This window comes from Notamacropus eugenii, chromosome 4, assembly GCF_028372415.1.
Source record: "Notamacropus eugenii isolate mMacEug1 chromosome 4, mMacEug1.pri_v2, whole genome shotgun sequence".
Taxonomy (NCBI): Eukaryota; Metazoa; Chordata; class Mammalia; order Diprotodontia; family Macropodidae; genus Notamacropus; species Notamacropus eugenii.
In genome coordinates this window covers 63,963,634-63,990,294 of record NC_092875.1, presented here as the reverse complement: position 1 = coordinate 63,990,294, position 26,661 = coordinate 63,963,634, and the positions used below count along the sequence as shown (strand labels likewise).

The following is a 26,661-nucleotide window of genomic DNA, read 5'->3' as shown; positions in this document are numbered from 1 at the left end:
ATACAGTGACCACCAAAGGACTGCAGGGGGCTCAGGAGAAGACCTATACACAAGAAGGGGTTCATACATGTACGATGAATTAAATGGAAGTCATTCAAAGCATTGCATTCCAGAGGTTCAGAGCTGGCGGCAACTACTACTAAAAATGAGCGGAGGGTCATCTGTCCTGCCCCTCACAGGCCCCCTTCTCTGGGTGTTTTCTCCTCTGTAAAAGGCCTCATAGCCAGAAGGATCCTTAGAGATCCTCTTATTCAACCCCCTCGTTTACAAATGAGGAAACTGAGGCCCCGAGAGGAGCAGGATCTTCCCTAAAGCTATGCAGTAGTAGGTCCTAGAGCTGGCATTCACACCAACTCCTTGGACTGCTAAGGCAGGGCTCTTCCACTGGATCTATGGCCTGCGCAGAAGAAATCTTTTTGTCCTCTGAGCTTTCTGGGCACTTACCCTTGGTACCATTCATCTGTTAATGGGCACATGTCACCTCTTCAACTAGGCTGCAAGCTCCCTATGGGTAGAGGCCACATTTTGTTTACTATCACATACCTCTTGGCAGAGAATACAGGGGATGATGGCACTGGGTTAATATCTGCTTGCCGATTGATTCCAAAATTAAGTCTAACAATCTCATGCCTTCACTCTTGGATTTAAAGCTTTCCTTCCAAATAGACTGCTGTCTCCATAACAACTGTTTGCTTACAACTTACTTCAAGGGAGATAAAACAGGGAAAAGAAGCCCCATTGGGCTGAAACTGACAACTTGTATTGACATCCTCAAAGCGTATGATCCCACAGTGGAGGCCACTGGCTGATGATGTTTGAAGACAGATACAAGTAATCAAAATTCCTAGGCCACATTGGACGCTGGAGACAAATTCTATCATCACAATAAAGTCAAACTGCTGGCAGGATAAGGGCAATTCTGAGATGCAGGGGACTGGCTAGAATGCACCCTGCAAGCAGAGCAGTCCAGGATTCCTGCCTTACTCCTCCATATGCAAAGGGAGACACAGAGCTGGGCTAGGAAGCATACCAGGCGGTCTTCTGGCTACCTTTGCCAACATATGGCAGATGGACAGATGGATTCCCATGCTGAGCTCTTCCCTGCCCCACATCTTTGCTAAGGCTATGCCTATGCCCTGGAACAACCTGCCCTGTGCAATGGTACGGAGCCCATGCATCCTGCAAAGGTCTGTGTGAGACCCACCACCTCCATGATGCCTTCCCAGATTCCTCCCCAGGTCCTTAGATGGAAGGGATCTCTCCCTCCTGTGGTTTCAAAGTACTTTATAGTCCCCCAACAAGATTACCAGAGTCTTATCTGTATTGAATTTACCTCTGAGCATGTTTCCCCTCATTTCTAGGTGGCAAACTCCTTGAGAACAGGAACTGTCTTCACAGACTCATTGCTCTCTCCCTGATGGTGATTTATATACAGGGAGCATCTAATACATGACTGAATGAATGTTCATTCTGAGCCTGGGGATCAGGGAGAACCCTTAGAGTATGGGGAGTCTCCGGAGCAGACAATAACTTAAAGGATCCCTTTGAAAGTCCCTTCTAGGCTAACCCCGTTGTGACTCTAACTCGGATGCCACTCCTTTCAAGCGAGATGGGGGGAGTGATGCTCCTGTCTCAAAGAAACACCCTCCTCCTCCCCACAGTTACAGAAGCCCAGACTTTACCAGAGGGACCTCCAAACAACTGCTCTATCTTTGAGAACCTCAGTTTCCCTATTCTTCAGCCTCTTCTTCCTACCTTTGTCCCTGGCTGGTGGAGACCCCTTTGAGCTTGTGACCTCAGCTCCATTCCCACAATCATGATCAGACTCAGAACAGTTTAATAGTGTTTAGCGATGAACTATTTGTGGCCCACTGGCGCAGGAAAGCTGTTCTAATGGTGGGATTTCAGGCATCAACAATAGGAGAAGCATTTGGGAGTCTGATGAGCCACAGACAATGGAAGTGTTGGCCCTCTGGTGACTGTGCTCTCTGTCCCACATGAAGACAGTGTTTAGAGAGACCACTGACATGTCACAGCATTTTCTGATGATCTGGTTGACTATAAGGCTAGCTGTTGAAGAGAGAAGGGCCATGTATGGAAGAGATGGTTCACTAAAGCTTTCACTGTTTAAAAAAAGAAGAGAACCCGGGAGCACACCATGACTCTTTCAGAAGCCACAGAGGAACTAGACAAACCTGCCCATCCATGTGTCAAAGGGCACAGAGTTCTCATTTCAAAGCATCTTAAAAATACCTTCCACTAATGACTAATTCCTGATGTGACCTTGGGCAAATCATTAAACACCCCTGAGCCTCAGGATCTCAGTCTGTAAAGGGAGGAGGCTGGACTAGAAGATTTCTAAGTGCCCTTCGAGGCTTCTTTAATGCTTTGACTCTCTGGGCCTCAGTTTTCCTATTTATGAAATGGGCAGGTTGCATTAGATGACTTTAAAGGGCTGAGGCTCTCTGAATCTATGGATATTTCCCTAGAGGAAGACATCAAAGTTCACGTGTATCTGCAATCATTTAGGAAATGGATAGATTAACAACATTGCTTTTTTTCTAGAGTTGCTGGTAGCTACAGTTGAATATATTTTCCCCAGAAAGTACTAATTTACCAAATAACAGCATGTGCTCTCTTCACAAGAAAATAAAACACTGTAAGTACAACACATTTCTGTATGTTGTGCTCTAGTTTATCAACATAAAGTCCAAATACTTCAGTGCTTTGAGTCCTGGCAGAGTCTGGAATTCTTGTGGAATTATGGGCATCTCAGCTAGCCTAGGGCAGCTGCCACTTAGTGAGAGGAGCATCAGCCTATTGGGAGCTGAACTGAAATCTACAAATTATTTTGCCACAAAAAGTCAAAAGTTACAAAGCTGAAACACTAAGACATACACACATAAACACACGCATGGAACATTTATATAATTCTTTAAAATTCAAAAAAGGAAATTAGAGATAGTATCACATATAATCTTTACAACTGTGTGAAGTATAATTATTCTATGTTTTATTATCTCCATTTTACAGAGGAGAAAACCGAGGCTCAGTGAGGCTGGGTGACTTGCTCATGGTCACCTAGGTAGAATGTGTCAAAGATGGGATTCAAAACTGATCTTGCCTGGCTCCAAGCCTGGTACTCCTCTCCCTGCCCTGGACAGGCCAAGGCTAGATTTGGGGCTGCCAGGCTCTTTCCGCCTCGCCCAGAATGACAGGCACCTGGACTCATGACCCACTGAGTTTGTCAGCAGATATTCCTAGGATAGTCACTGCAGATGGACAATGAGGGGTAAAGAGGGGTGTGTGGCTGTAGAAATAAGAAGGTGCACACGTGGCCTGTGAAGGAGCCCAGCCTGCTGTCTGGAACCAAAGCTCCTCACTAATATCCCTCCATTTGCCATATGGTGTGAACCATGGGATGTCACATCTCAAAGAGCCATAAATGCAAGTGACCCAAAGGTCAATGGCATGTAGCATGTTACCAATGATGCAGAGATATCAATGCCTTTGTCAAGGATGCTTAGGATCAGAAAAAGAGAAAGGGCCGATCCTAGAGGCAGAGGGTAGGATGACCTGCACTACTATTTATGGGAGATTCAATAAGCTAGAAGGAAGGCCTCTGATGCCTTGGACAGATCCTCTAGAGAGCTCGTGGGAAGTCCTGGACCAGAAGGGCACAGCATGAGAAGGGACAGAGGGGCACTGACTTACCTTGGCGGAAAAAGGTCCTGTGACTGGGGGTCTCTGAACGCTTGACATCTTGGCAGACTCAGCCTTGGTTCTAGCTTAGACTCTGCCACCAATCCAGTGGATGCTTATAGGGCCCTCCTTTCCTGCATCTGGACCTCCACTTCCTCATCTGCAAAATGGAGCTATGGAACCTGGGTGACGGCTTCAGCTCATTTCCACTCTGATCTTTTATGTCCTCTGGGCTAAGTTCCCTTCCAGGTCCAATAATGTATGACCAGTGACTTCTTCATTGCCACACAATCTTAAAAATTCTGAATGTATCACTTCTACCAGCAAGGTATGATAGTAGATAGAGGGTGGGATTAGTGGCAGGAAGACCAGGGTTTGAATTTTGCCTCAGACATTTATCTGCTGTATGACCATGGGCAAGTCATGGCAATGCTATGTGCCTCAATTTCCTCCTCTGTAAAATGGCGATAATAATAGCCCCTACCTCCCAGGGCTGTTGTGAGGATAAAAAAGAGTTATCACATGTAAAATGCTTTGCAAATCTTAATGCATTATATAGATGCTGGCAAGCAGTGCCATAGGCAGTCCATCAATAAACACTATTTGGAATACTTCTCCCTCATCCTGAACAATGCATCCTAAGTTAAACAGTCTCCTCTACCTGGGAGGTTTGTTCATTTTGTTTACGGGAAAAGGTGCTCATTAATGACATTATCACAGGCTTGATCTGTTGGGGGAAGATAACTATACATTTTAATAAGCTGTTCTGAGAAATGAACAGATAGAAATGACTCTAAACATGTTCTTTGCAGATGATTTTGCCCAAGCCACCTGGCACAGACTGTTGGCATCCGGTTTTGATAACATTTAAAGTGAAATTAAAGAACTGCAAAAGTAAGTGTGAGCTGTGAGCCTGCTCATCACTCAATAATCTCACCCTCAGGTACCTGACTCATTACCTTACACTAAGGCCTTGAGAAAAGCAGCTCAGAGATCAAGGGCACCTCCGTTTGGTGCCAAGTTAAAAACAAATCTCCCTGTGGAAGGGAGAAGGAAGAAAGATTTCCCCTGTATAGTGCAGTCCCCTCATGGTCCATTGATCTCAAAGGACCCCTTCAACTATAACAATGTATTTTCCTCTGGTCTCAGGTCCTTCTCCACTCCAACAGTCTATGGCCTGGGTTTCAAGGTTCCTTATAGTTCTAAGACACTGACCTTCGAAGCACTGAACACTTATCATTCTCTATATTCGTTCAAGAAGAACTTATCGTTCTCTATCGTTCAAGAGAGGCTGTGGTCAGGCCTCTCTTGTTTCAGGGGCCCCAATAATCAACTCCTTACCTGGGGACAACTTACAAAGATCTCTGGGAGACAATTTAAGGCTGATGCAAGTCTGGTGAGACTTTTTCTTCCTTTTTTTGTTGATTTTTCCTCAAGTCTCCTTAAAGAAGGAAAACGAAGGAAAGAAAAAGAAACAGTTTAATTCAGAAGAATGTAACAGGGCTTCTTTTTAGGGAGATGGGTTAGACTAGATGGTCTCTGGGGTCCCTCCCAACTCTTAAAATGCTGTGATTCTGGCCTCAATATTGAACCCTCAGGGCTTTTAAAAGCCTAAAAACCTCACTAGTACAAATATATGACCTATGAAAGGAACTGATAACAAAACATCTCAAGTAAGGTCACTAAAATACTATGTTAAATTAAAATGTTTACTCTGGGTAGAAGTGAGTTATTTTTCAATGAGAGGCTCATATGAGAAAAGTCAGGAGAGATTTATCTACAAAGAATCCATAATGTAGTTTGAGAATCTTTGACGGCAACAAAAATCTCCAATATTCACAAAGGAATGCACAGATTCCTGTACTGGGAGAACTGAAAGAAGCCTCAGACATAACCTGATCAATCAATCAATAAACATTTACTAAGCACCTATTGTGCGCAGGCACTGTCCTACTTCGTAGAGACAGAAAATAAGGTCCAGAAAGAACAAGAAGCAACACCATGTCCCACAGCTAAAGTGTCAGAGTTGGAATTCCAACACTTCTGGAGGCTTCTTCTCTATCATTTTCTTCATGTCAAGATCTCTTTCCATCACCACCCACTCTGTCTCCCTTCTCTCTGAGGAGGCCAGCCCTGCACAAATGCATAGGACCCTTGGCTCCCATCTTCTCCAGCAGACTGCAACCTTAGTCATCCCTTCCCCCTCTCTCAGCTTTGTTTTCCTTGTCCAGGGTTCCTTTTCCACTGCTCTCGAGCTCACTCAAGTCTCTCCCGTCCTTAAAAACCTTTCCCTAGACTCTGCCATCCCTTCAAGTTACTGTTTCCATATCTCAACTACACTCACTGCTTACTCAACTTACTCTCCTATAACTTGCTCCTCAGCCCTTTGCAATCTGACTCCTGATGCCATCCCTTGGCTGAAATTGCCCTCTCTGAAGTTACCAATGACTTCTTAGTTTCCAGACTGCTGCTCTTATCTCAGTCCTCTTCCTTCCTGATCTCTTTGCTTTATGTGGGGGGCAGTGGTGACCACCTTGTCCTCTCCTGGCTCTTTCTCTACCTGTCTAACTGCTTCTTCTCAGTCTCTATTGCTACCTCCTCATCTCCATCCCAGCCCCTAATTCTGAATATTTCTGAACATTCTATCTTGGGCTCTCCTCTTCTTTCGTCCCTCTCTCATTTACCTCATCAGCTCCCATGAGTTTAACTGGCATCCCTACGTATCCAGTGACTCCCAGATTTATGTATGTACAGCCTCAGTCTCTCCTCTGAGATTAGGACCACATGATTAATTATTTATTGAATATTAAAAACTGAATGTCCCACAGGCACCTCAAACTAAATATGGTCACAAAACTCATTATTTGATTATAATTATTAACTCTTCCCCCTCTCCCCTTTAAGAAGTACCTATTTTTGTCAAAAGGTAGTGAGATGGTGCAGTGGCTAGAGTGTCTAGCCTGGAGTCAGGAAGACTCATCTTTGCGAGTTCAAATCTGGCCTCAGACATTTACTAGCTGTGTGATCCTGGGCAAGTCACTTAATCCTGCTTGCCTCAATTTCCTCATCTGTAAAATGAGCCTGGAGAAGGAAATGGCAAATCCCTCCAGTACCTCTGCCAAGAAAACCCCAAATGGGGTCACAGAGTCAGACACAACTGAACAGCATTTTTGTCCAAGGCACTGCCATCCTCCTAGTTGCCCAGGTCCATAATCTCAGCATTGTCCTTGTCTTCTCACTGTCCCCCACGTACCCAGCCAGTGCTAAATCTTGCCATTTCTACCTTGATATCCTTCCCCCATCCCCCCTAGCCATTTCCTGAGTCTAGACCTCATCACTTTTCACCAGAATTCTTCCAACAGCTTCCTACCTGGCTCCTGGCTTCAAGTCTCCACCTCCACTAGGCCCCCTTCCACGTTGATGCCCAAATGATCTTCCTTAAACACAAATCTGACCACGTCCCTCTTCTCTTCTGTCAGCTACACTGGCTTCCTATTTCTTCTAAGATAACATAGATATCCCTCTGTTTAAATGTTAAACCCTTCACAATTTGGCACCAACATCCTCATGGATCCTCCTCCCACACTCTGAATTCAGCCAAAGTGGTCTTTCTTGTCCTGCACACATGACATGCTGTCATCTCCCATCTCCATGCCTTTGTCTGTCCACTAGGCCTAGAACACCCTCTGACATCATCTCCTAGAATCCCTTTCTTTCTCCAAGATGTAGCCCAAGAATCACAAAGCTCTTCTTCATCTTGGCAGGTAGCACCTTCCCTCCCAAGATATACTAATAATAGCTAGCATTTATAGAGAACTTCAGGGTTTTGCAAAGTGTTTTCCAGATTTTATCTCATTTGATCCTCATAACAACCCTGGGAGGTAAGTATTATTATAATCTCCAGAAACTAAGGTAGTCAAAGGGTAAGTGACTTGCCCAGAGCCACATAACTAGCAAATATCTGAGGCAGAATTTGAACTCGGGTTGTCTTGCCTTCAGGTCCAGCACCCTAGTCACTGGGCCACCTCACTGTGTTAACACACCAGCTTGTGTTTAACTACTTTAAATTTATTCTCTTTATTTTTTTTATATACTTATATGTGTCCTTGCTGTCTCCCTTATAGGAAGTAAGTTCTTTGTGAGTAAGGAGTGTTTCATTCTTTGTACTTGCATCCCTAGTGCCTAGTACTGTCCTGGTACACAGTAAGTGGTTAATAAATGCTTGTTAACTGATTGACTAATCTCCCAAATCCTCATCCATTGTGTTTTCTATCACACTACAAGTCAATGAATATCAAAAATTCAACAAAAATATAATGAATGAATAAATAAGGCATTGATTAAGTGTTAATTAGGTGCAACATTCTAGGGATATAGATGAGAAAGTCAAACAATCCCGGACCTCCAGATGCTCAATAACACACAGGGAAGATCCCCACTGCAAACCAGATGGAGAAGTCTTCTGGTCGTTGGGGGCACTCACAAAGCAGACGGTGATGCCTCGTCTCTAATGCCATGTCTATGGATAAAACCATGCTAATCTCTGATGTTGAGCCATCTGACAAGGCCGTAGCAATGGCAGGAGTCCCTGCTGGAGCAGCTCCCAAGCTGCATCTCCCACAAAGGTTATATTGAGCACCTACTATATACAGAGCCCTGTGCTAGACACTAGGGGAGATACATAGTTTAGGTAAAGCACAGTCCCTATCCTAATTTACAAAACATCAATTGTAGACATGGCCCACCTAACATTAACCACTTAGTTTCACATGATACTAAGTGCAGTGCACACAAAGCAAACAATATGGCAACTCTAAGAAGAGTGCCAATGGGGAATGAGCACCACAACCTCTAGTACTAGCCCTGTCACTGGCACTCTCATTTACATCTTGGTAAGAGCCCAAATGGCAACAGCAAGAAGTGTCCTACCACAAAAGTGTAATGTTGTCCTCATGGTTTTGGCAAATGAGATAATATCCCTAATGTACCTTGTGACCTTAAAGCATTATGTAAATGCTAATTATTATAAAATAACACTGGTTGGAGCAATATTATGCTAGGTATGAGTTCTCCTGACACACATTCAAACAAATATCTGTTTATTAAATCACAGCATTAAACCCTACTTTGAGCAACTTGGTGCTTCCCTAGCCCACAAAATACATGGAATTATATCACTAAAAAATAACTAAATAGGAACCTAGAAATTATAATGGAAACTCCCTGTTAGGAAGATTTCAAATTGCACAATACAAAAATGCTGGCTGCATAGGATCCTCTTCCTCTAAAGTTATTCTTGTCCTTTCCTTAATCCAAGAAATAGAGAAATAGTGAATTTTCTGCTATCCTTGTCATCCCTTTAAATGGACACGTAGTTATGTAGTCACAGAATTTTAGGGCTAGAAACCTTAGAATATAATTCAAAGAATGTCAATGTTAGAAGAGACCTTAGAAAAGAGAACACAGAATGTTAGGCCTGAAAGTTATCTGACATATACTAAAGAGAATGATCAGGCTGAACAGAACTTTAGATCATCCCTTGACTTGAAATGCTCAGTATAATGGCTTGAAAGCAGAGGACGTTACTCAATGAAATATCGGTTGACAGCAAGACAATTAAGAGATCACTGGTAATTTTGGAGAGAACAGTTTCAACTGAATGATGAGGTTGGAAACCAGACTGAAAACAGTTAGGAAGGGCATGAGAAGAAAGGCGCTCCCTCAAGGGAAGAGATGCAAGACCACAGTTAACAGGAATGGGAGAACCAAGTGACAGGTTTTTAAAGGGTGGGGGAAACAGAGGTGTATTTGTAGGCAGCAGGAAAGCAGTAAGTAGAGAGGGAAAGAATGGAAATTAGTGACAGCAGTTACTAACAGGGGAAATCTGCTAGAGAAGGTGAGATGGAGAGGGATCATGTGTGCACGTTGAAGGGTTTTCCCTGGCAGAAATTAGATCCATGTCTTATGTAAGACAGGGGTGGAGGAGGAGACAGGGGAAAAAGGCATCCAAGGGACGTGGGATAAAGAAGGAAGAAGAGGGCATTCTCAGAAAATGACCTCAATTTTTTTTCAGTGAAATATGAGGCAAGGTTCTCAGTTGAAAGGGTGGTGGGAAGGGGAGTTACAGGAGGTTTGAGAGATAAAAAGGTTTGGAACAGGTGCTGTGAGGGGAATCAGTCATGGAGGTATAAAAGGACTGCCTTGTCTCAATGACAGTGCGATTCAATAATGTAACATAAATCTGTGGTGCACCCAGTCAGTAGCATTTCATGATTTCCTCCAGCGTCATTCAGCAGCATGGGAATAGGAAGAAAGGTAGTAAATAACAGGGGTAAACCAAGGCAGGGCATGACGGGCAATGGACTGAAGAGGCAAGGGACATGGTAGCAGAAGACAGTAATATTGTTGAACTGGTTCACCAAAGGTCCAAGACAAGGAAGGGAAGAGAGTCTAGCAGGAGGGAACTAGGAAAGGAGAGAGTGGAGGTCACAGTGAGGAGGAAGAGCAGGGTTAGGGATTATAAAGGAGAGGGAAAATGGAATGACAGGCTCTTACCATCACATAAAATATTCATAGACATGGAAGAGGAACACTTGTGGGTGATGGCACACTCAAGGAGACCCCACATGGCTGTTAAGTTGAGCTGGGTGGAGGCACAGGTCATGGGAAATAAGTAAACTGAGAAACTGGGAAACTCCTGAGAGTACCAGGACTCAGGTGTGGGAGAGACTAGAAGGCCACTGAGATTTCCTCCAAGTCTGAGAGCCATTGATTCTTCAGAGGGCAACAGCAGTTAACCTAATGCTCCTCTAACATTCAATATACAACTAGTCATAGCCACAGCCGCCTGAGGCAGGCACACAGCTCTGATTCTTACAGGACTGACTCTTTTTCTGGAGTAAGAACCATTCAGTTCCTGAGTCACTCTCTGGACTCAATCTGGTGCCTTGTTCCTGCGTTGGCCATGTTCCAGAGTCTTGTGCTTGCTCAGGGCCATCCTTTATAAGGAGGCAAAGGGCCTAGAGAGGTCAACACCGTCATTCTGGGGGTGGTCTTGCTTGATGCCTACATTCTGAAGCCTGCCTCTTGGCTCTGCTACGATGGATTCCATATGTTAATAACAAAAGGATTTGGGGTTCCACCAAGTGCAGGTGCCCCTCCTACAGTGCAGATCACAACGACCACAGTGGTTGGTGCCAAACCAACGATGGGTCTTTCCCAACTTTGCAAGGCTATATATGGCAGGGTCCATTCTCAGCTGGACAGGACTTGTCGGGGCTTGTGTTCTGCTGGAAGAGTCAGTTTTCAAGAAGCAGAGTCACCTCTATACCACCAGCAGGAGTTAAGTAAAGGGATTAACTCCCTATTTCCTATATTTGATTCTGACCTCATGTAGTAACTGCTATTGTAATTCACCTTCACGCAGTGCTGTTAAGTCTTGCCAAATGCTTTCTCAGCAATGTGATGAAGTATCATCATCTCCATTTTACGGTTTTAGTTAGAGAATTATAAATAATAATGATAGTAGTAGCTACATGTTGATAAAACTTGCAGATTTGTGAAGCACTTTACATAAACTATCTCATTTGAATCCTAAAACAAACATGTAAGGTGAGTTCTCCAAGTGGCACTATCCCCATTTGGCAGATGGGGAAACTGAGGTTCAAGAGTTTAAGCGACTCAATAATAATAGCGAGCATTTACATATCACTTACTACGTGTCAGACACTTTACAAACATTATCCTATCGGCTGTGGAAGTAGGTGCTACTATTACCCTCATTTTATACTTGAGGAAACTGAGGCAAAAAGAGATTACATAATTTGCCTCAACAGCACACAGCTAGTGTCTGAGGTTGGATTTGAACTCAGGCCTTCCTGACTTTAGGCGCAGGGCTCTAGCCATTGTACCACTTAGCTGCCTCCGATACCTTCTAAGTGTATCGAACACAAGTTTCTTCTGACTAGCATCTTAGCATGATTAACACTATGTGCACTGTGTTGTTTCTCTTGTATTGTTATCTCCATTTTACAGATGAAGCCTCTAAGGTCAGAAAGTTTAAGTGGAAAGAGCAGAAGTCATTGGACCCCAAAGTAGGCTCTGTTCCTCCTTTCTTCCTGGAGGGGTAGAAGTCCAGGAAAACATAAGAACAACCCATCCATATGGTGATCCTGGACTGAGAAATGTTTCCCAAACATGAAGGCCCTCCTGACTCCTCCTCTCCCTCCCACTGGCTTCTATGGACCGCTGCGCATTCAGGCTACACTATAAAGGGTGGTCTCAAGTCCACAGCAGCAATGGTGACACAAAGCCTCTCTCATTTAAGAACATTAGCTGACAGTCTCCAAGAGATAAATGGTCAAAGGATATAAACCGTTTTCAAGGGAAGAATTGCAAACCATGAACAATCACAGGAAAGATGGCTCCAAATCACCAATAAAAGAAACGTAAATGAAAACACTGCCTTCACAGCAAATGAACAAAGATGACAGATGAGGGAAACAGTCAGTGCTCAAGGAGCTCAGGAAACACGAGTATATTTCATACAGAACTTGAATTTGTCCAACCATTCTGGAAAACAATTGAGAACTGTGGGGGGAAAAGTGACTCAACTTTTCATGCTCTTTAACCCAGAAATAAAACTATGGAGTGGTGCATATATGCCTCAGGGAGATTAAAGTCAAAAAGAAAAATCCTACAATATTTGAAGTAGCACTTTTCTTCTATTTGAAAATGTCTTAATATCTTTTGTTCTTTATATCACCTTCACTTCTGAACATATACTCCTCCTCCACCCAATAAGGTATCCCTTATAACAAATAAAAAAGAAAGAGAAAAGAAGTGCAGCAAAACTAAGCCAATATGTCAGCCGTTTCAGACAGCCGATGCGCTATTTCCCCTCCAGATGTCTCCCACCTCTGGAATGAAAGGAACGAGGTGCTGTTTCTCCACCCCTCTCTTGGTCATTATAAGGTGATAGTCTTCTGTTACGGTTTTTTGTTCTCATTACATTGTTGCAGTCATTATGTATATTGTTTTCCTAGTTCAGTGGAGTTTGTTCTGTATCAGTCTTCTCATGCTTCTCTATGTTCCCATTTGTTGTTTCTTGTGACACAGTAAGATTCCATTACACTCACATACAATTTGCTCAGTCAGTCCCCAATTGATGGGCATATGGTTTGCTTCCAAGTCTTTGCTGTTACAAAAAGTGCTACACAGCACAAAGTGCTGGAAATATGGTACACAGATGACCATCAATTAGGAAAGGTTCATAAATTGTGGTATATGACTTTACTAGAACAGAAGAATACAGAGAAGCATAGGATGAACTGATGTAAAGTAAGAGAACCAGGAAAGTAACATGTACGATGATTACAACAACGTAAATGGTGATGTAAAAACAAAGCATGGCATTAAAATGTATTTTTTTAAAAGTTACACATACCTATTGTGCCACAAGAAATGATGAACAAGAAGACTTCAGAGAGGCCTGGAAGGACTTATATGACCTGATGCTGAGTGAAAGGAGCAGAACCAGGAGAACTTTGTGCACAGCAACGAACACAGTGTGTGAGAGTTTTTTCTGGTAGACTTGGAATTTCGTAATAATGCAAGAACTTCTTATAAAAAAAAAAAATCCCAAAGGTGGTTCTCAAGGCAAAATGCCTTCCACACTCAGAGAAAGAAATATGGAAGTCATTCGCGGAATGTAGCAGATCATGTTTGTGTATGTGTATGTGTTTGTGTATCATGTTTTGATTTGTTATACGATTTCTTTCATTTATTTTAGTCTGACTACATAGCATGACTATAGTGAAAATATACTCAATAGGAAAGTATATGTAGAACCTATACAGAATTGTATGCAGTCGTGGGGAGGGAGGGGGGTAGTGGGGAGTAGGTGTGGGGGGGATAAAATCACAATTGTATGGCAGTGATTGTTAAACATTAAAAAATAAAAAAAAATAAAAAAAATAAAAAAACATTTCCACTACATATAAAAACATTTTCTCTTTTTAAAATTTAAAAAAAAAAGTTACATGTACCACAAAGAAAGGAGAAGAAAGAAAAAGAAAGGAGAGATTTAACCATCAACTGTGATATGGCTAAATAGTGGTATATGAATGTAATGGAATATTTTTATGCTATAAGAAACAGAAAACATGAGGAGTTCAGAGAAGCATGGGAAGAGTCATATGAACTGATACAAAGTGGACAGTGTATGTAATAACTATGATACTGAAAAAAGAGAAAAAGGAAGCTGAATGTCCCAGAGAAGACAGGAAGATATGTTATTTTTCTCCTTCCATTGGAGAGGAAGAGGTCTATGGATGTGGAATATTGTAGACTGTGCCTAATGTGCTGGGTCCATTGGTTTTGCTTAACTTTTTTTGTTATAGGGCTTCTTTTGCTCACTGAAGGATCAGAGAGGCACTGCATGGTCTATCAAAAAATGATTGTGGTAGAAAAGCAAAACAATGTTTTTCAAAAATCACCTGGAGTATCCCCAAAAGCCTAATTTGATCTCCCTGCCTCGAGTCTCTTTTCTCCCTAATCCATCCTTCATATGGCTACCAAACTGACATTCCTAAAGGTCAGATTTGACCTGTCACCCCTTTGCTCATGAAGCTACAGCAGCTCCTCTTGCTTCTAGGATAAAATACAAGCTCTTCTGTTGGGCATCTAGAAACCTCCATGATCTGGCTCCAATCTGCTTTTCCAGGACGACTTCACATGATTCCTCTTCACTCACCCCATGTTCTAGTCAAACTGGTTTACTGGTTTACTTACTTGTACAAGACATCCCATCTTGTTTCTGTGCCTTTGTCCACAGTATCTACCATATCCTGAATGTACCTATTCCTCTGCCTTATAGAATCCCCTACCTTCCTTCAAGGCTCAGCTCAATCCCTTCCTCCTACCAGAATCCTATCCTATTTCCTCCAGTTTTTAGGGTTTTGTCCTCCAGAAATCACTTTATATTTACTTAATATATATCTTGTATTTACTTATCTGTGCAGGCATTGTTCCCTTGGCCAGAATGCAAGATCCCTGAGGGCAAGGACTTTGTTTTTGTCTTAATCTTCCCAGCAGCTAGCACAGTGCCCGGGACAGAGTAGGTGCTTTATGAATGAATGAAAACATCTTTTTCTAATAAGCCTACAGACCTGAAACACTATAGCCACTGACGCTCTTGCTATAAAAGATATCTGGATGTGGAGAGGATCAGTAAGAGTGAGGGATAAGAAAGGCAGTTCAAAGGTTACACTAGTACCTTTGAACACTTGAAGACATTTCTGCAATTTGGAAATGTGGTTCACAGGTTCTCTCAGACAGACGTAAAGGAGCTGATGAAGTTTGTTTCATCACAAAGACTAAACAAAGGCAAGAAATTATTTGACATAACTCTTTGTCTTCTCAATTTATAGTATTCAAGATACTCTGTTTTACACATACACCTACACACATACACACACACACACACACACACACACACACACACACACACACACTGCATAAACAAACAGGTTACTGCAATGATAATTCCAGTTTATGTGCCAAAATCTGTGCTAAAGATCAAATGGAGAAATTCTGACCAGATCCTCAGTCATCTTCCATCTTAATCCTCAGCAAACCTCACTGTAAAGGAAGGGCACAGGGCTGGAAAAATGGTTTGGGGAACTATAAATGAGAGTGTCTACAACTTTAGTCAATCCTCTCTCACTAGTCTGCTCAATCTTCTTTCATTGATCTTGGGTGTCAATGTTCTTTGAACACTGTGGTACCTGGGATTGCGCATGATACTTCAGACATGGTAAAAGGAGAGCAGAATACAGCATGATTAGCACCTCCATTCTTTTGAGTTTTATGGCTGTCAACACAGCCCAAGACCTCATGAACTTTCTGGGTTGCTGGATCACACAGTTAATTCATATTGAATTAAGAGTCCTCTAACCCCCTCATATCCTTTTCATTGAAACTGTGGTCTTGTCATCTTCTTCTTCTTCCTCCTTCTCCCCACCCCACTTCCACTCTACCTGTAATATTAATTTTTTGAAAGATTTTCTATTAGTGGTGAAGTTCTTATAGTGTTCCCATTCACAGAAGAAAATGAATTAATTGCATCAAGCTCTCAGTTAAATCCAGGTTCATTCTTGTTAGTTATACACGAAATATGAAATTTTAAAATGTACATTTCTCGGATTATGGCCTATAACTGCACAGGCAGCCCATAGAGATAATGCTTTAGTGTACATGTGTAAACACACACACACAAGACCCTTGGAAAAATACTGCAGATAGAAGAAAATGAACTTGGACCATACTAGAATAGATAATCAGGCAGGATCATATTTGGGAAAATACTTAGCTCTTCTAAGGATCCCAAGCTTCTTACTGTTTACAAAATCCCATCTAACACCAATAATCCTCCAGGAATGCTAAATGGCTGTGGAACATGGAACCCAATAATCTCAGAAGAATCAAAGTTATCGGTGATCCAGTAATAAAGGAAAGGCATCTGGTGGGGGTAAGCAGGCTGAAACATATTGTTAATGGTAACTTTTAAACAAGAAAATATCTTCAAAGGAAAAATGGAAAAGGAGATGGGCTAGTCACATGGTTAGAGAGATGACCAATCAATCAAAGGCAGATCTCCCACATGATGAGTGAATCATCCATGGAGGTTTACAGGAAGACATTGATCAGAATCACAAAGAACGCCTGTATGGATTGCTATTTGCACTGGTAGAGGAAAGGCTCTACACGAGGGAAAATCACAGATTAAAGTACTGAGGCCTGAGTAGGAGGCTATCTATGGACATACTGTTTCCCCTAGTAAAAGGGAGGTTCTCTTGTTATTTTTGTCTTTGTATCCTCAGTGCCAAGTACATCTGTTGTTCATCCTTTGTTTTCAAAGAGGACCAATGACATCACAGGGTGATGCTTTGTACATGAATTGGATTTAAGCTGAGTTGCACAAAGTTGCCAGACTCACTCTCTCTTCCAGCGTTTCTGAAGTCCAGTGGCAGGACAAAAGTCGAGACAAATGGTGTTGGTTCAGGATGCAATGGATGACCTTGGCATCTTAGATATCTGATCAAGCTCTAAGTGCAACACAATGTCTGTTTTAGCCTCCTTCCTGGTCTAGTGGAAAAATATTTTGTGATCTGCCTATTGTACTAGAGGAAGTCTTCACATGCTTGGGGTAGACTTACCCCTAATTCATTGATGGGTTTGAAGCCTGTCAGTTATCGTCAACTTGGTTTAGTCAATCTGATAAGACAGTTTACCAGGGTGTGGCTACTGTGGCAGCTAGGCGGTACAGTGGACAGAAGAGGGTCTGGAGTCAGGAAGACCTGAGTTCAAATCTGACCTCAGTCACTTACTAGATGTGTGACACAACTCTTTTTACCTCAGTTTCCTCATCTGTAAAGCAAGCTGGAGAAGGAAATGGCAAACCACTCCAGTATTTTTGCCAAGAAAACCCCAAATGGGGTCATGAAGAGTCAGACATGACTGAACAACAACAAAACCACTGGACGTGCTACAGTTTCTTGGAGCCACAGTTACCCAGTAGGCTTGCTGAACTGATTTCAGTGTTAGAGGGTTTTTTAAAAATTTTCCTCAACGTTATTTTTATATTATGCCATTATCTTTTATGTAGCATGCCCTAGACAGGTTTGTAGTCTCGCTAGACTACCGCTTCCTAGAATGTTACTTTTCTGATGGCTTTCATGAAATCTTCTTGTGCTACAAAACTGTGATCAGAACAAATTGCAAATGTACCTGCTTCAGGGCAGATATTTCTCAGTTTTGCTCCATTTGAGCCATCTGAAAGCTTCACAACTGCTTTATGATCTGTTTCACCAGGTTTTGTGACAAGACCTGCAAAAATCTTTAGTATGTATAATCTTGTTCATTTGTCTGGAAAATCAACGTGTACTTTTCTATTTAATTTTCCTAGATCAACAAAGCAGGACCCAGGCCACCTAGTCTGTATGTAGTCATTATCATTTTTACTCTGTGTAGAATATTAAAAACATCTATCTGATTCAGGAACCCCACTAAAGTTGTATGAATGTCTTTAACAACTGAAGTACCCTCAGAAAAACAAGTCAGCAATAACATCTATTTCACTCATGAAAATGATACACTACTGATGATCCCTGACATAACGGAACATTTTTCTGATCAAACTTTTAACCAATCCACTTATTTACAATAGAACTAAATACAACCTTTAAAAAAAACTCCAATCTAGCTGGATACCTCTTACTATTTTTTATGTTCCTAGTAGTTCATATAGCAAATAATCTTTTGGAGGTATTGTTTCTACATACTGAAGTAACTCAGGGCTTATAAAGGGATAATTCTATTATCTCTCAGTTCTCTGATTTGTTCAGACAGACCTCCAGTTTCAGAGTAAGAAACAGTCCCAGGGGCCTCACAAGATGCTGCAAGCCAGAAGATCAAGCTCTCCTGATAAAATATCTCATGATAACGTAGTCACAGCCAGAGCAACTCTTGTTCCTGGCCTCAGCTTATTTTTGTTGAGCTGACGTTGACAATCTACAACATAACATATTTTGATCCATTCGATACTTTAATAATAAATTTTTGGAAGAAAAATTTTGGAAGAAAACAATTAGTGAAAACTAATTGTTTAAGCACTTCACTTGAAATCTGCTCAGCACTTTGTAAAGCCTCCAGATCATTTTTAGACTTTGCCTATTGCTTGGCAAGCTCTTTAAATTATTCCCTTAACTCTTTGAGGTGCTCACTGATCTTCTCCTACTGGACCAGCTTTTTTTGGTAGTACTGAAGAGTTTATCTCTCAGTTTGCCATAATGAGAAGATGTTGTTCATAGAGGATGCTGGAATGGTCATGGCCACCAGGATTTCCTCAGAGTTAGAGATTGGAAACTGCAAAGCTCAGGGTAAAGTTCAGGAGCTAATCACTGAAGCATGAGGTAGAAGAGGCACTCCAGGGAGACGGGACAAAATAAAAGTGCAGAGGTGAAAAAGCCAGGAGATCATTTTGGCTCCAATGACAAATGATTAGGAACCAAGGGGCCACATAATGAAGGACCTTGAACTCCAGGCTATGCAGGTTGCATCTCTCATTCTGGCAACAATGAGTCATTGAAAACTTTTGAACAGGGGAGGGATGTGAACAAAATAGTGTTTTAGGAAGCTTTATCTGGGAATGTGTACCGAATGAATTAAAGCAGGAGAAACTGGAGTCAGAGTCGAAGCATGGGAAGAGTCAATGATGACACCAAGGTTTCAAGCCTTGGTACTATCATTATTTACATAGCAAATCATAAAATTTTTCAAAGATTTAAAAACATCATCATATTTTCAAGACAAACCAAAGCCAGACTCTTGAACTGGACTATTTTCTTTTAAATTATTTATTTTCAGGGTACTTCATTATTATATTTAATGCTATTTAACATATAAAAATCTAATATATTCTTCCAGAATATCACAAAAGGCCATCATAAAGGCTAAAAATCAAAGTATTTAAGGCTTCTTAACCTCAAAGTTCAAAAAAGGGTTAAGTAGACATCAGAACAGGTATGCTTGCAAAGTAGAAATCTTCCTCTAACTGGAGTGGCCAAGCAATATTGAATGGATCACTTATGAGAGATGTTTGAGAGGGGACTTTTGTATTGGGTAAAAAATTGGATTAGATAATATATATTTTTATACACACATATGTATATAAAATATTACATACACACACACACACACACACACACACACACACACAACTAAACAAGAGATGAGATTGATCTTGTCTGCAAAACAGCCTGGCAATGGAGAGTGCACTGGGGCAGGGCCCCACTAGAGTGAGAAGTGGGCAGTGATCCCATACCCCACCCTCACTTAAGATGCAAAAGTAGGTCTGGGAGGTTGCCAGGGCCAGAGGGGAAGGAGCTGCCTTTGGCTTTTTTAACATCAAGAAAAGCACCCTAGCCTCCTGACTAGGCTCCCATACTGCCTTCTATTTCTGCCTTTTTTGAGGAGGGCTTTCTTGGGTGTCATAGGATACAATTTCTCTATCTTCTAGGAAGCTAAACCTTAAGGAAAGACTTAAAATTGTCTAATCTTGTGCCTCCCTCAATGGACTTTTCTCTAACCACTAATATTTTGTCTGGATTCACTGCTCAATAGTTGGCAAATTCCTATCTCCTTTATACTCATTCCATTCTAGTGATCCTGAACCCCCAGCAGCTAATGTATAACGTTTATTTTCCATCTTCAACCCCAAACTCCCTCAGGTCTATCTACATCAACTCTACCCATTCAATGACCCATTGTAGATCTGCCCCACCCTTCTCACTGTGCCCCCTGGAATGCCTGCTCCATAACTAACAAATTTCATTTCCTCTTAAACTTCTTTCTTCTTCACTTTCATGTTCTGGCCCTAAGTGAGACATAGCTACCTCCCAGCAACACTGCTTCCCTTACCACCCTTTCTAGTACTGGTTACAACTTCTCTCACATTCTTCTCCCTGCTATCCTTGCCCCTAGCTCAATAGTCATGGTGGGGGACTACTGCCACTTCAAGACCTTCCTCTGCCCACCTTGACTAAACAAACTCTCCTCCTCTGAGGTTCATGTTATACAAATTTATCACCCAATCCAAATCCTAGTGGCTGTTACCTCTAGATAACCTCCCACACAAACATTCTCCTTTGTTCAGTGAGTTGAGTGCTTTGTTCCCAATCTTTCTCTCCTCATCTTCTGCCTTCATTATAGGGTACTTGAACATACACACTGATTTTTCCTCAAATACCCCAGCATTCTAGTTCCTCAAACTACTCAATTCCCATGACCTATTTCTCCAATCCATCTCAGCTACACTCAGAAATGGTCCCACGCTCGATCTTGGCACAAGTGAATAGTCATGAACTTTAAAATTCCTTTAACTCATCATAAGCTTTTATCATTCTGTCTTTCCCTATGCCTTATGACTCCTAATCCTGTTCTTCACCATTGTGACCTCCATGTCCTTCACCCTTCAGGCTTTCCCAGGCCGCTAAAACCACTGAGACCATTTGCTCAGAGCTTCTCCATCCTCCAAATCTCATCTCACTCAGAAATCTTCCACTACCTTCTCTTTTACTCCAGTTTCAGACAAAGAAGTAACCCTTCTCTTTGCCAAAGCAAACCACTCTTCTCTACTTGTACCATCAATTCCATCCCTTGTTGGCTTTTTTTGAAAATTGCTACCATTATCATCCTCGCTCTCACTTATCTTCACCCCCTCCTTATCTCCTGGCTCCTTCCTTGCAGCCATGTCCCCCCCACCCCCTTCTCACTTGTTCTCTCCATCCCTACTATCATCTTTTATCTCTTCTCCACTCCCTGCCTAAACTCCTAGAGAAAGATGTTTACCATTGTTACTTCCATTTCCTCTCCTCCTACCCTGTCCTAAACTCTTTGCAATTCTGTCTTTCAACTTTGCAACTCAGATAAAACTCCCTTTTTGCAGCTACCAATGATCTCTTCTCTTAAGTTCCTTCCTTAGTCCTGTTCTTCCTCGACCTCTCTTCTGCATCTCGCTGTATCAGTCTCGTCCTCTCTCCCCAATGCTTTCTCCTCTCTAGGTTATGGGACACTGGTTTTTCTTCTATGTGTTCAATGGCTCCTTCTTAGTCTCCTTTGTTGGTTCTTTCTCCATGTCATGCCCTTTAACCAAGGTTGTCCCCTTTCCACTCCACACTATTTTACTTGATCTCATTAGCTCTCATGGGGTCAATGTTCATCGCTATGCATATGATTCCCATATATGTTCATATTTACATATATATACGCCTATATTACATATATGCATATTATATATATAGACATATATGTGTGTGTGTCTATATAGGTGTGTGTGGTGATGTCTTGACTTATGGGTGAATTGGATTTAAGTGAGGTAGATTTGCACAAAGTTGTCAGCCTCACTCTCTCTTCCAGAGCATTAGAAGTCCAACAGAGGGATGAAAGTCAAGGTGGATGGAGATGGCTAGAATGCAGTGGATGATCTTGGTGTCTTCAATGTCCGACCAAACTCTAAGTGCTCCATAGCACCTGCTTCAGCCTCCTTCACACCCATTAGAACAAACTGCTTTTACCCCCTCATTCTGCTGGAAGACGTCTTTACGTGATTGGGGTAGACACCTCCCTAACTCACCGACGAGTTTGGGGCCTGTTAGTTTCCCTCAACTGGTTTAGTCCTGCCAAGACCAGAATATGGCTGCTACACATGCTGCAGCAACTTGGAGCTATAGGTACCAGGTCTCACACACACACACACCTCCCTAGTTTCTCTGCTGAGCTGTAGTCATACATCTCCAACTGCTTCTTGAACATTTCAAACTGGATGTCCCATAGGCATAGGGTAGCTTTAAGTGTAAACAACCTTAAGGTGGATGAGCAGCCCTGGAAAGGGCTCCGCAGCCCTCACATGGGAAGTGCTAGTCCTCCTGAAAATCCCATATATTATAAGTATGTATATGTCTACACACACATACACATGTATACACACACCCGTCCCTAGTTTCTCTGCTGAGCTATAGTCACACATCTTCAATTGCTTCTTGAACATTTCAAATTGGATGTCCCATAGGCATCTTAAATTCATCATGTCCAAAATAGACTTCATTATTTTCTCCCTAAGCCTGTCTTCTTCTCAACTTAGCTTTAATTTCTGAGGGTACTACTGTCCTCCCAGTCACCCAGGCCACAACCTCGCGTCATCAATGAATTCTCACTTTTACTTACCCTACATATACAATCCATTGCCAAATCCTGTTATGAAGGGCTCTGAAGGTCAAAGAGAGGATTTTATTTCTGATTCTGGAGGTGACATAGTCAATGGAGTTTATTGACTGGGAAATTGGGGGTGACATAGTTACACCTGTTCTTTAGGAAGATCACCCTCACAGCTCAGTGGAGAGTGCTGGATAACCATATAAAAATAAAAATTAAAGAAATGATTTGTTATTTAATAAATATACTTGGGAAGACTGGTTGGCAATTTGGTGGGAAAGGGATTTAGACCCATTTCTTACATACAGGAATGAATTCCAGCTAGACAAAAGAATTAAAATATAAAAAAAGGAACTATGAAAAGGTTGAAAATATAATGAAGTATTTGTCTCAGTTGTGCAGGAAGGATAGATTTTCCTTGATTTACCAAAGAGATAAAATTATTATAGACAAAAATAAACATGTTTACATTAAAATAAAACATTTTGGTATAGCAAAAACCATATAATTAAAAGGAAAACAGCCTATTAGGGAAAAATATTTACAACATGACAGCTTAACACATTAAAAAAATAAGGAACTATTAAATTAGTTAAATTAAGGAGTTATTAAACTATCAAAAGTCAGTGATAATTCCCAAGTACTCAGTGGATAAGTGGTCAAAGAATGTGAATAGATGATTGAAACAGAAATTATTAGTATTCACCTGAAAAAATGTTCAACCTGACCAAGAGATACAAATTAAACCAACTTTGAGGTAGTCCCTCACAATATGAAACCAACTTTGAGGTATCATCTCAAAAATAATTAAAGTAAAAATAATTAAAATAAGTAAAAATAGTATAGTAAAGTAAAAATAATGAAAAGCAACAAAATACATTGCTAATAAGTTATAGAGAAGCAGCTGAATGAGAGTAAAAACCCAAGATTCTTAATTGGGATTTAGGGAGTGAAAGAAAAAATTAATATATAAGATTATTCCATAAATGTGTGCATATATATATCTGCACACACACACACACACACACACACACACACACACACACACACCTCCCTAGTTTCTCTGCTGAGCTGTAGTCACACATCTCCAATTGCTTCTTGAATATTTCTAACTGGATGTCCCATAGGCATAGTGTAGTTTTAAATGTTAACAACCTGCACTAAGACTTTTGGGATGCTCTGTATTCTATGCATTTAAAGGAATCATATGTAAATCATTACTAAGCAAGTTGAGCTGGATATATTGATATTCAATACTAAATTTTCAATAAGAAAAATTCCTTGTCCGTCAGAGAGGTCATACTCACTGCCAGCAAAACTCCAGACAACAAAATGAGATTAAAATGTAATTGGGAAACCTTTAACAAAATAAATGAAAATATAACCCAACATAGGTAATGTTCATTTGTGGTTTTCCAAATTGATATGCAGCCTACAGTGGTCATTCAGCCTCTGGTGAGGGAGAACCCATCCCTTCCCAAGGCAATTTGTTTCATTTTGGACAATTCTAACTGCTAATCTTTTTAATACATCTTAAATCTGCCATTGCCATCCTCTGCCTGCCCGCAAGAGCTGTAGAGATCAAGTCTTTCCTCTGTGGCCTCATTTGACACTTGAGGAAACTAAGGTATAAAGAAGGTAAGGGGCTTGCCTAGGATCACATAGCCAGTAAGTGTTTAAGGCTGCGTTTGAACTCAGGTCTCTCCTGACTACAACCTATGCACTCTACACACTACGTCATCGAGCTGCCTCCTGCCTTTAACAGAGTAGGATGGGGATGGCAGATAGAGCTACAATTTCATTGGCACATAGAGGGAACTCCCAGGTGCAGAAACTCCTATTGCCAACATAGGTCTGACCCTTCTCTGCACCTTATAGTCTGAAAGTGCTGCCAGACTGAAGGTTTTATAAATGTTTAGTGAATTGGATTGCTTGTTACAGAGCTTTGATAAAGTGCTTTACACACACACACACACACACACACACACACACACACACACACACACACACAATCTTTGGGAAAACGGCAGAGTGTTATATTTTTATTTTTGATGAACGGAGAAACTGAGATGCAAAGAGCTGAGATGATTTGCCCCTAGGGTTACCCAAGCACCAACTAGAAGGAGGGAGGGGTATATAAACATGGCCTTAGGACTCCAAGTTCAAGACTCCCCCTATTACTCCTCCTCTCAAAGAGAAGACCTTTACTTCCTTATAGAAAATATGTAAGCCCTTTCTCTCTTCTCTGACTTCCTACTGGCATGTGGCTTCCACAGAGTGAATCTTAAATTTTCTTCTGGCAGGAGAAAGGATGAGTGAATATTCTATATCAGCCTTAGTTTAAAAATCAGACTGAGACAAGGTGAAAGCTAGTCACATCTTTATTTTGCTGGAGCCTTCCCTAATCCCAGAATTTCTAACAAGTTCTTGCAGTCGCTCTGTATGACAAATGTCTCATGGCTCTCGTTCTTGACAAACAAGTAAATGTCTCCATCCCTATTTCTAAGGTAGAGAAACACAGAACAAAGGAGTCTTTCTTGTAAGCAGGACCAGCAGAGCTGGTGAAGAATTATTTCTTATCTTTTGTTACAGGTCCTGGAGCATGCCTCCTGGTCGTCAACAGTCATGTTGCAATCTTTCTAGACTGTTTTTCTTTTTGCATATATTATAACACCTCTGCAACATGCCTGACTACATACTACAGACCTGCTTAGACCCACTAAAGATCAAATCATGCTCCCCATACACATACAAAGTCCTACACAAAGATGCCTTTTCCTCACACACAAGGCCCATCCACAAATAAAGGTGTCATCCTAGTCTCTTGACCCCAGTTTCCTCAATACAATTCTACTGTATTTGCACAGTAACATTCAGCAGTCAGAGAACTGGCTATTTCATGGATTAAATGCAAACAAAATCATCAGAAAACAAGCAGTTGAAATGTACACATCACTGATATATATGTTCAACTGATTAAATTTGAAAAAGGAGTATATCCTTGGTGAAACGAATGTGAGTCAGGTGATTAGGATAAGCTGGAAGGGGCCAGAGCCTATCCATTTAAGAGAGAGAGAGACAGAGACAGAGACACAGACAGACAGAGAGAGAGAGAGAGAGAGAGACAGAGACAGAGAGAGAGACAGAGAGACAGAGACACAGAGAGAGAGACAGAGAGACAGAGAGAGAGACAGAGACAGAGACAGACAGAGAGAGAGAGAGAGACAGAGAGACACAGAGAGACAGAGACAGAGAGAGACAGAGAGACAGAGAAAGAGACAGAGATAGAGACAGAGACAGAGACAGAGAGACAGAGATCTGCCACAAAGCAAAAAGCAGAACTGGTAATTTACGGAGGTCGAGTTACAATGATTTTCTGACCCCTTAGCCTTTGGGTAAGTTCAGATGATGATTCTTGTACTTGAAAATCTTCATTGTCTCCAAAATTTAACATGCAAATAGTATATTACAGATATATATCCTAGTTGAAGGAAAATTAATTTGGCTTTTCTGTGGCTGTTTTAACACTCTTCAGTAAGATAAAACAGTACATCTGTGTTTAAACAAGCATTTCTCCACCTTCCCTTCCCCCAGGACTCCCTTGAAATCTTTTCTTTCTGGTTGATCCTATAGTGAAGCCATAATGCTGAGCCTCTAACATCACAACCATTTCCATGGTAGCAGCCTCTGTGAGAAACACTGCATTACTGTCAATTTTCTGCAGAAGAAAGCCAGAGAAAGTGGGTTGGTTGTTGAGACAAGAAAGTTTAACTTAATTAACTTGAGCACAGGACAGGAAATCCTGTTAGTCTATTCTGTGACGACTCTATGGCCTTGGGTAAGTCACTTAACCGTGGTGGCTCCATTTTCCCATCTCTTCTACAACAAAACCTCCATTCACGTCTCCAGCATTAGAATGATTTGTGTTTTGTAAATATAAATGTATCACGGTGTAGAAATAGCTTAAAAAAAAAACCTTCCACAAAAATTCTTGGACAAGGGACTAGCACTGTTACTTCTTGTTGTTTATTTTTTCTATTGCGGGCGGCCGAACCCCGCTCCCCACTCCCCGTCTGTTTAATGAAAATAAAGTCAGAAATCTGAATCTTTCAGCTTTTTTCCTGTCTTTTAATCAATGCTCATTCATCTAAACTGGACTGATATTTAAAAGATGTTTCTAATGTAAAC

The 26,661-nt window shown here is 41.4% G+C and overlaps 1 protein-coding gene and 1 pseudogene across 3 annotated transcripts in view; both read right to left on the bottom strand.

Annotated features, from left to right (window-relative positions):
• JSRP1 (junctional sarcoplasmic reticulum protein 1) overlaps nt 1-26,661 on the bottom strand; it is a 95,425-nt gene that overhangs the window by 64,439 nt on the left and 4,325 nt on the right. For 2 of the 3 annotated variants that reach the window (XM_072601481.1, XM_072601487.1), the window contains exon 2: nt 5,044-5,143. The exons of the other annotated variant lie outside the window; for it this stretch is intronic. The gene's annotated coding sequence lies outside the window, so the exon portion shown is untranslated. The remainder of the gene's footprint in view (nt 1-5,043; nt 5,144-26,661) is intronic. 3 annotated transcript variants of the gene reach the window in all.
• Nucleotides 13,814-18,210, bottom strand: LOC140502228 (26S proteasome regulatory subunit 10B pseudogene; annotated as a pseudogene).